Source organism: Mya arenaria, chromosome 1 (assembly GCF_026914265.1).
Source record: "Mya arenaria isolate MELC-2E11 chromosome 1, ASM2691426v1".
Lineage (NCBI taxonomy): Eukaryota > Metazoa > Mollusca > Bivalvia > Myida > Myidae > Mya > Mya arenaria.
The window spans coordinates 17,851,278-17,860,945 of record NC_069122.1 but is presented as its reverse complement, the minus strand read 5'-3'; the positions used below and the strand labels follow the sequence as shown (position 1 = coordinate 17,860,945).

At 35.9% G+C, this 9,668-nt stretch overlaps 1 long non-coding RNA gene across 1 annotated transcript in view; it reads left to right on the top strand.

Moving 5' to 3' along the window:
- The window catches only part of LOC128246522 (uncharacterized), a 52,036-nt gene continuing 42,368 nt past the window's right edge, over positions 1–9,668 (top strand). The window contains exon 1 of the long non-coding RNA XR_008263350.1: positions 1–157. This is a non-coding gene — a long non-coding RNA (uncharacterized LOC128246522). The remainder of the gene's footprint in view (positions 158–9,668) is intronic.

Sequence of the window (9,668 nt, the reverse complement as noted above, 5' to 3'; positions counted from 1 at the left end):
TAGTTTACTGAATTATCTAGTTTGATTGGATAAATCTATTGATGTTAATAAACAGGCAAGGTGCATGGATTAAAATCAAATTGAAGAGAAAATATATTCCCTGATAACCCCTATTCCCTCTGAAGTCAATGCAGTTTATCATTCGAAAGAACTTCAGGTAGGTACAAAATTGTCTGAGAAACAAATTATATAGAAATTGCTTGAGCAGTCTGTTTGTATCAATATAAAGGGACTCGCTCAAGTTTTGTAAAATGCACGTTTTCTTATGACGAAATAAAGTGTTGCAAATTATGAGGTTTGTTGAAACTAAGATACTGATGACGGCTGAAACCCTTCAACAAATGTTGATATATGCTCAAAACGTGCCTTTGAAGTCCACGATTTTGAATAATTTTAATAACGTTTTTTTCAACAAAAGACTTAAAGGTTAAATAATCAGCCAGGATCTATACGATTTTTGAGTTTTCGTGGGCGAGCGGTTTTGATGTCAGTTTTCTATTTTTACCGACGTGTGTTCGCTCCCCGCTAAAACCAATTTTTTATACTTTCATTGTATTTTCAAGTTCTTCAATTTTGCTTAACCGTGAAAACAAAACACTAATTGCAGATTATGGAAAATATGTGTTTACAATATATTGTATAGAACTATAGAGACCATTATTCTATCCTGAATGTATCAAGGCTTTTAAGTAAAGATACTTGAATGTATGAAAGACATTCTTAAATACATTATTGCTAAAAGTAGCTTAAGTTTTCATGACATTATTGTTTCCGACCACGTGCTTGTTAATAACATATAACCAAATTATCCATGTTTTACTTCATGCGTGTACAATGTGTGTTTGTACATATAACAAAGTGCTACATATGCTCAAGTTAAATAAACTTTATAATAACACAGTCTCAAACTTATCCCATAAAGACAGTTTACGGCCCCGTTTCTACTTCGCGCTGACTGTCCGGCTGGTATAAATAAGTACAACCTTTAAGGGACTAGACACCAGATAGTCAAAAAAACCGGCAAATACAGTATTTCCCCAAAAGAAGCCTAGAATTGTAAATTTGAGCTAGTATGAGGCCGATTTATAGCGGTTTTAAATCATTTCACATGATTGAAATAATAAACGCAACAATCATATGGCTGTCACATATGCGTCTCTCCATTTCAAATGGTGCATATTGTTTTTCCAGTTTAAATCACATGTGTTTGTGAGTACAGATACATATACCGACGCTATTTTTAAACTTACTGATATTTACGTGGTAGACAGCTCCAGTAAATTTCAAATTGGAAAACTGCGCAAAAACTAAGAAAGATTTATTTGTCGTTAGCGATGTGATACACCAGTAAGTACTATTCAATGCGTTGTACAAAAGATGTCAACATTATGTCAGTTTTTGATAAAAAAAAATTCTTGCAATGGTATCATCTGGTGTCTAGTCCCTTTAATACGAAATGCAACAACACGAATAAAGGTTGATGGCACATGATAAGTAAACTCGGCCACACAGGCTTTTACTAGGTAACCTATTTTCAAATGAGTTTGCCTGAATAGCTGAGTATATTATATACTAACAAAGCATTTCACCTATTTTCAAATATACAATTGAGTTTGCACGAACAGCTGAGTAAATTACATGTATATACTTACATAGTATTTTACCTATTTTCAAATATACAATTGAGTTTACATGAACAGCTGAGTAAATTACATGTATATACTTACATAGTATTTTACCTATTTTCAAATTTACAATTGAGTTTACATGAACAGCTGAGTAAATTACATGTATATACTTACATAGTATTTTACCTATTTTCAAATTTACAATTGAGTTTACATGAACAGCTGAGTATATTACATGTATATACTTACATAGTATTTTACCTATTTTCAAATTTACAATTGAGTTTGCACGAACAGCTGAGTAAATTACATGTATATACTTACATAGTATTTTACCTATTTTCAAATATACAATTGAGTTTACATGAACAGCTGAGTAAATCATATACTTACATAGTATTCCACCTATTTTCAAATGACCAATTGAATTTACATGAAGAACTGAGTATATTATATACTTACATAGTATTCCACCTATTTTCAAATATACAATTGAGTTTACATGAACAGCTGAGTAAATTACATGTATATACTTACATAGTATTTTACCTATTTTCAAATTTACAATTGAGTTTACATGAACAGCTGAGTATATTACATGTATATACTTACATAGTATTTTACCTATTTTCAAATTTACAATTGAGTTTACATGAACAGCTGAGTAAATTACATGTATATACTTACATAGTATTTTACCTATTTTCAAATATACAATTGAGTTTACATGAACAGCTGAGTAAATTACATGTATATACTTACATAGTATTTTACCTATTTTCAAATATACAATTGAGTTTACATGAACAGCTGAGTAAATTACATGTATATACTTACATAGTATTTTACCTATTTTCAAATATACAATTGAGTTTACATGAACAGCTGAGTAAATCATATACTTACATAGTATTTTACCTATTTTCAAATTTACAATTGAGTTTACATGAACAGCTGAGTATATTACATACTTACATAGTATTTTACCTATTTTCAAATGACCAATTGAATTTACATGAAGAACTGAGTATATTTTATACTAACATAGCATTCCACCTATTTTCAAATGTGCAATTGAGTTTACACGAACAGCTGAGTATATTGTATACTAAAATATAATTTCACCTATATTTTAAATGTACAATCTAGTGTACATGTCCAGTTGAATATATTGCACCATATGATGTCAAATGACCATAACGTGCTTTTTAAATTCGTTTAATATAATGTCGATCGTTTAAACCAGCATACATACATGTATATATCACGTACACAACCATTAAACCGGGTTCTCCGGTTAGCGCAGTGGTTAACGCACTCGCTTCTCACCAAGGCGACCCGGGTTCGATTCCCGGCCTGGGCGCAAGCGAGTTTGGTTAGTTGTCACCAAGCCGGACAAGTGGGTTTTCTCCGGGTGCTCCGGTTTCCCCCACAACGCAAGACCACACTCTCGCGCAACCTCGTGCCAACGAGAGTGACTTGGTAAGCTTTCATAGATTCCTTCACAACCGTTGTAAAATAAATAATGTTTAAAGTAACCATTAAACCCATCTGAGCGATTATTCATTATTTAAAGGCATCAGGCCCACAAAAAGCCAGTTCCAAAAACTCCAAATCTTCCAAATCTTTCAAGGCCAAATATGCGTGTTTGTTACATTCCTGTACTTATTTTAACCGTATCTATTTCTTCTCGACACAAAACACTTTTAAATTATTACAAATTAGTATGGCATTCAAATTTCACTTATTTGTGAGTTGGACACCTAAAATGTTTTCTAAGTATATGTTTCAGTTCTGTTTTTGGCAATCTACAGAAAGTAGAACGGTCGTACCTCGGCGCAGTCGCCCGCTGTATTTTCTGTACATCGTCGAATTTTGACTCTGACTTAGTTGGTGTTTGTTGGTGCATTCGTCAGAATTGATCTACGTAAAATTAATAGACAAAAAATGAAACATCATCACAAAAATGCAAAAACCAAGTATATGTTACCTTTTCCTATATATTGACACTAGTTTAGCAAGAAAGTCTTTGCGGAAAAAATTAGACTGACTGAAATATACGCTATGAATTATATTGGTGCATTTGTCAGAATGTAGGTATTAGCCCACACAAAAATGCAAACACCAATAATCCAATAATACAGTGGAAACTTGCAACCCAAAACCTACACACTATGACCAGCCCAACTGCGTTCATACCCCGATAATGACATCAATCCCACAATTCATTTCTTATTTGCGCTGATCATATTATGTCATTGTTATAATGTTTTGTTTGTGCTTTATATATGTATTGTTTGTGCGCTTCTGTAGTTTCGGGTAATGCTTTAGTTTATGTGATAACGCTCCCTTTTAACACCTTGTAGTTTGTTTAATACAGTGGAAATTAGCAACCCAAAACCTACATGATATTTGGTTTAGTTTAATGACACTGGAATACAAAGCTACAAAACAGCAAGAGAAATGCATGGAAGGCACTACACACAACAAACATACATATCATTAAATCGACAGATTTTGCAAAATCATTCCTGAGCTAATTTCCTCCATTTATTAGCTGTCATTTGCAGCCAATGAATACGAATAAAGTTTGTCGAACAAGCGATGGATGGCAATGAATCCATCTCATAAGACACATTTCTGAACAAACGATACAAAAAAGTTCATTGGTTAGCATTTACTGTGTTCATTATAAATGCACTGTGTGATTTTATTGGCGTATTTACTCGAACTCTTAGTCAAAGCTAATTACCGTTACGCGTACAATTGCTTCATTTGCAACGCAATAATAATTGAGAATTTCTTACGACCTGGCGGTATTGGACCATAAGTTTATATTTTATCACCTGACGCAATTTTTATTATGCATACATTGTACTATCTTCTTAATTCATTGAAATATATACCATATCCATTCAATTGAAGCTGCTTGTGAGTGTTTATATTTGTGTTTACACTGTAATGCGCTGATCATATTATGTAATTGTTTATCATATACTATTTGTCTGTGCTTTATATATGTATTGTTTGTGCGCTTCTGTAGTTTGGAGAAATAGTTTAGTTTATGTTATAAAGCCCCCTTTAACCCCTTAAGCAGTTGTTTGTTTAATACAGTAGAAACTAGCAACCCTAAACCTACATGTTATTTGGTTTAGTTGAATGACACTGGGATACAAAGCTACAAAACAACAAGAGAAATGCATGGAAGGCTCTACACTACGGAATGCCGTTAGGGCCATCGCCTGTGAATGTGTTGATCTGAAACGCGATACTCGATAGTACGATGATGAAAACGCGAAATCACGAAACTACGATGCTGAAAACGCGACAGTACAATGAGGAAAACGCGACAGTACGATAACGAAAACGCGATAATACGACAGTACGATGATGATAATGCGATAAACTATCGTGTTTTCACCATCGTACTGTCACGTTATCACCATCGTAGTTTCGTGATTTCGCGTTTTCAACATCGTAGTGTCGTACTGTCGCGTTTTTATCATCGTACCGTCGCGTTTTCAACACCGTACTATCGCATTTTCATCATCGTACTATCGAGTTTTCATCATCGTACTATCGCGCTTTCATCATCGTACTGTCGCGTGTTCATCATCGTACTGTCGCGTTTTCATCATCGTACTATCGCGTTTTCATCATCGTGCTGTCGCGTTTTCATCATCGTACTGTCGTGTTTTTATCATCGTACTATCGCCTTCCGGCGCGCATGCGCAGAGAAGAATTTGCTCTCCATATGACAAAATGTCGAATGCAGGGGTGCGTTTCAGAGCATTTTTACGATCTGCCATTATCGTAAATGCACGATCGTTATAACGACCACCTTAATGACAATTACAAGGTTGTTTAAGAAACGTCTCGTAAACTCTCCAGTCGTTTAGAAAAAACTAACGATAGCGCAGCGTTCAAGCGAATGACACATCCTGAAGTAAAATGACGCCACGTCAAATAAACCTGATAAGAGCACCTGTCTTTTTTATGAATGATAATTCTACTACGACTATTACTGCTTCTGCTACTGCCACTACCACATCTATAAAAACTAACACGACAACGACGACTACTACTACTACTACTACTACTACTGATACTGCTATTGATACTGCTACTGCTACTAAAACCACCACCACTACACTACTACTTCTTCTACTACTACTACTCGCGGTCTCTTTTCTGATTGATTATATGTTGCTTAGGCTGCTATTGTATCTGTAATATATCAGTCTTATACGTTGTATTCTTAAAATAGCGTCTAAAATAACTCAAAAGCTCTTGTGGATTATTGTAGACGCTTTTGTTCAATGTCTTCTTTCGTTGTTTAAACTTTTAATGAACAGTTTTTCAGATCAATTCACAATGCGTGATAAAAGCTTCAGTTGAAAACATGATTCAATCACTTAATACAAGCACCCCTGAATCCGACATTTTGTCACATGGAGGGTAAATTATTCTATGCGCATGCGCACCGGAAGGCGATAGTACGATGATGAAAACACGACAGTACGGTGATGAAAACGCGACAGTACGATGATGAAAACGCGACAGTACGATAATGAAAACGCGACAATACGATGGTGAAAACGCGATGGTACGATGTTGAAAACGCGATGGTACGATGTTGAAAACGCGATGGTACGATGTTGAAAACGCGATGGTACGATAATGAAAACACGACGGTACGATGGTGAAAACGCGATGGTACGATGTTGAAAACGCGATGGTACGATGTTGAAAACGCGATGGTACGATAATGAAAACACGACAGTACGATGGTGAAAACGCGATGGTACGATGATGAAAACGCGATGGTACGATGATGAAAACGCAATAGTACGATAATGAAAACACGACAGTACGATGGTGAAAACGCGATGGTACGATGTTGAAAACGCGATGGTACGATATTGAAAACGCGATGGTACGATGTTGAAAACGCGATGGTACGATGATAAAAACGCAATAGTACGATAATGAAAACACGACAGTACGATGGTGAAAACGCGATGGTACGATGATGAAAACACGACAGTACGATGATGAAAACGCGATGGTACGATGTTGAAAACGCGATGGTACGATGATGAAAACGCAATAGTACGATAATGAAAACACGACAGTACAATGGTGAAAACGCGATAGTACGATGGTGAAAACGCGATGGTACGATGTTGAAAACGCGATGGTACGATGATAAAAACACGACAGTACGATGATGAAAACGCGATAGTACGATGGTGAAAACGCGATTGTACGATGTTGAAAACGCGATGGTACGATGATAAAAACACGACAGTACGATGATGAAAACGCGATAGTACGATGATGAAAACGCGATGGTACGATGATGAAAACGCAATAGTACGATAATGAAAACACGACAGTACGATGGTGAAAACGCGATAGTACGATGGTGAAAACGCGATGGTACGATGTTGAAAACGCGATGGTACGATGATAAAAACACGACAGTACGATAATGAACACACGATAGTGCGATGGTGAAAACGCGATGATACGATGTTGAAAACGCGATGGTACGATGTTGAAAACGCGATGGTACGATGTTGAAAACGCGATGGTACGATGTTGAAAACGCGATGGTACGATGATAAAAAAGCAATAGTACGATAATGAAAAAACGACAGTACGATGGTGAAAACGCGATGGTACGATGATGAAAACACGACAGTACGATGATGAAAACGCGATGGTACGATGTTGAAAACGCGATGGTACGATGTTGAAAACGCGATGGTACGATGATAAAAACACGACAGTACGATGATGAAAACGCGATAGTACGATGATGAAAACGCGATTGTACGATGATGAAAACACGAAAGTACGATGATGAAAACGCGACGGTACGATGATGAAAACGCGACAATACGATAGTACGGTGATGAAAACGCGAAATCACGATATTACGATGGTGAAAACGCGAAGGTACGATGGTTAAAACACGATAGTTTATCGCATTATCACCATTGTACTGTCGTATTATCGCGTTTTCGTTATCGTACTGTCGCGTTTTCAGCATCGTAGCTTCGTGATTTCGCGTTTTCATCATCGTACTATCGAGTATCGTGTTTCAGATCAACACATTCACAGGCGATGGCCCTAACGGCATTACGTACTACACACAACTAACATACATATCAATAAATCGACAGATTTTGCAAAATCATTCCTGAGCTAATTGCCTCCATTTATTAGCTGTCATTTGCAGCCAAAGAATACGAATAAAGTTTGTCGAACAAGCGATGGATGGCAATGAATCCATCTCATAAGACACATTTCTGAACAAACAATACAAAAAAGGTTCATTGTTTAGCATTTACTGTGTTCGTTATAAATGCACTGTGTGGTTTTATTGGCGTATTTACTCGAACTCTTAGTCGAAGCTAATCAACGTTACGCGTACAATTGCTTCATTTGTAACGCTATAATAATTGATAATATCCCCTACCATAACATTTTATAGGTAGACAAATAGTCAAGGTAATAAGAATAATTCTCCTTGTTTCAATTTGTTCTCAGCTTCAGAGCTTACATCATTATTATCACCAAGGGAATAATTTGATTACTTTAAACACCAATAAAATTGCTAATGGCTCTTGGAAGCGCTTCGTTCGCAGCACCGACAAGAATTGTACATGCATTCGTAAAAAGTACAGTTCATGTATATTCCGTACTGGAATTGACGTGGTACGTGCCATTCGATTTCGAAAACAATTTACCCCCAAAACCAATGACTTTTACCTAAAAATATAAGCCATTATAAATGTGTGTTTTCTTTTAACTAATTGCAACGTTGCCGCAAATTCCCCAGTTAAAAAGTGCCCAAATATCGCTGATATTTTTTTTATCTGTACCTAAACCATATTCATTTTTGTTTTGATCATATAAGTATCATGAGTCAAATATGATGATGCATAAACATTAAAAATAATAGTTTTGGCATCAACTTATATCACGCCTCCAACATAAATGACGCAACGCCATTGGTCCGGGACTGGTCACGCGGTAACCCCATATTTTTTCCATATGTGGACAACAAATTTATATCGTACCAAAATTGCGTTTATTTTCCGATTACGATGAATATTCCGATGAACAAATGACACATTTGAATATGAAAACAGGTTGTCGACGTAATATATACGTTGCAGGGTTAGTAGTTGACCCGATCTGGGATACACGGGGCGCAGGAAGTCATATTCCTGATATGGTTCCCTTTGCCTCATTTATCCCATATCGGGTCACCTACTAACCCCGTAACTTATAATAGTGTGCGCTTTTAAGGTCAAATGTCAAATATCCAATGATGAATGTTCAATTTAATTAATTTTGAATGCCTTTCGACCCTATATAATGTTTGTATCATTTGAAATGGATGTGATGAATAGAAAAAGAATGTGTTAAAGAATTGAATTGAATTGAATTGAATATAGACAGTATTTCATTGGCTAAGACAGCCATTGCCAAAGCAAAATATGTATCATACTAACTAAGGTGTTTTTATAATTCTGATCTTTAAACATCTATGTTTCTTCCGGCTTGGTTCTTTAATAGGCTGTTCGAGTTGGCACCTTAATACTAAAATTCTCATTAGCGGATGGTCGTGATAGCGGGGTGGTCGTGATAGCGGGGCGGTCGCATAAAAGGGGTTTTCTGTAACACAATAAACGCTTGTTGACTATTGAGCTACTGAATATGATCATTGCGCCTCGGCGAGTGAATACTAGGTTAAGGTGTTTTAGCTTGGTGGTTATGAGAGGGTGATGCACCCTGTCCTTTTATGGAAGCACCCTAATGCCCTCATGGAGACCAGTATGTGAACCCTTCTGTCCTCAAAGAATTGAATGCTAAAGATAATCAAATATTTCTTTGGTTTCAATTTAAAACATTAAAACGAATACTATTATGAAATCAAACAAACTTTAAAAAATTGGTAGTTGAAACCTAATATTACTATGAAATTCATAACTTTAATTATTGACTGCCCAAAACAATGGGCTC